Source organism: Chrysochloris asiatica, unplaced genomic scaffold (genome assembly GCF_000296735.1).
Source record: "Chrysochloris asiatica unplaced genomic scaffold, ChrAsi1.0 scaffold00036, whole genome shotgun sequence".
Classification (NCBI taxonomy): Eukaryota; Metazoa; Chordata; class Mammalia; order Afrosoricida; family Chrysochloridae; genus Chrysochloris; species Chrysochloris asiatica.
The window spans coordinates 17902473-17904442 of record NW_006408554.1 but is presented as its reverse complement, the minus strand read 5'-3'; positions in this window follow the sequence as shown (position 1 = coordinate 17904442).

Genomic DNA, 1970 nt, shown 5'->3' with positions numbered 1-1970 from the left:
TGGAGTTAGTTCTGATTCATAGTGAACCCTGTTTCTGAGGTTGTAAATCTTTCTTTACAGGAACAGAAAGCCTCATCTTTCTCATGACCTTGAGGTTAGTAGTCCGAATTATAACCACTGCACTACCAGGAAGGGATCCTTGTTTTAGTATTAACACAGAGAAAATGTATAGCCATCAAGTCATTGATGTTTTGTGCTATAGGATTTAGCAGTCTGCAACAAGGAGTTTGAATTCATGGGTTAATTTTGTATTTTCTGTCTCACTTCTGGTCTGGTTTTCCCTCTGAATTTCTTCTGTCTGTTTAATGGATGGCTCATCTACTTGGCCACCCATGCTGGACACAGAAATGATCCTAGCCCTTTCCCTTATTAATTCCATTCAGGCTACAGCAAAGTCCTGTCATATCCATATCTCTCAATGTATCCCTACTGTTTGCAAGCCTAGCCCCAACATATTGAATAATCAACTGGGCTTTTGTCTTAATTATTGATTCCTGTGATTCAACACTTAGAACTTAGTGGCTCCAGAGCAGTATTTTTTAAAAATGCAAATCTACCCATGTATCTCTTCCACTCAAAGTTCCTTTATACAATAATCTGAATCTTACCCTTTTCTTCTCATGTGAGGCTACTAACCTCCCTTAGTATGTTCCTCAAACATACCGTTCTGTGTCTTTGCAAAAAGTGGCACTAAATATTCTGTCCATGGCCCTCTCTATTGAGCTGGGTTCAAGAATTCATTACAATGTCTGCACAGAACTCAGACACCATACTCACAGCTATGGCATTTATTAGCGAAATTAACAGGTTACAATCCAGGGTTAGGAAAGTTTAGGCATGGTTCTTCCCGTCAGATGGTTCATTTTTACACGTTAGAGTTCCAAATTTTTACCATCACAATGAACTCTGTTAAAAATTTGCAAGTCAATCATGTAATCCATCAACATCCCCCCCCCCAAGACTATGGCTAGAAGAGACATTTGAAGTAGTTCATTGCACCATAGCTTTGTCTACAGAAGGACTGCTCCCCTATTTTATCCTTTACAAATCACTCTACATATGGCAAACATGCCATATATATGCCATCACCATTACCACCACTACAACCAATTAGTGGTTATTGGGATTAAATGCATAAAATTCTCTAGAGAGTGGGCTAGGCACTTGTATATACACTTTGTTTAAATTACACTACCTCCTAAAGAGGTTATTATTATTCTACTTTTAGTAGAATAATAATTAGTATTATTATTCTACTTTTAGTTTTTTTACTAAAAACTAAACCCAGGGAAATCAAATAGCCTGCTTGAAGTGGTAAGTGAATGGGCCAGGGTTCAGAGTCATAGTGATCTGACTGTAGAGCTCATCCCAGATCTGCTGCATTTTAGAGTTCAGTAAACTTTGAATTTATATTTCACCCCAGTTCCACAGTTGTGATGGGAGTACAGTTACTCAACCTTTCCACACTACCTCTTCTGTAAGACGTAGATAATAATATGTATTTCCAACATTCTTAGAAACTCTGGTAGCATTATGGTTATGAGTTGGACTGCTAACCTCAAGGTCAGTAGTTTGAAACTACCAGCCATTCCATGGGAAAAAAATAAGGCTTTCTGTTCCCATAAAGATTTATAACCTTGGAAACTCTATGCAGGGTCACTATGAGTTAGAACTTACTCCATGGCACATCACCACCACCACCATTCTTATAAGAATTATTAAAAATATTATAAGAAAGCTGCTGAACATGAAGTTTAAATGGAGAATCATGCCTGGATCCTATAACCTCCACTTTTGTGACTGAAACTCCTCCTCCGAAGAGTTTTCTGTAAACAACACTTGTCCAAGCAACCTCCAGTGGGGCCATGCTCCTGGGTTTATACTAGGGAATCCTGGTGTGGACTGCAAGGTCAGTTTGAGACACAAGGCTGGCAGTTCAAACCCACCAGCTGCTCCTAGAAAACTCTATA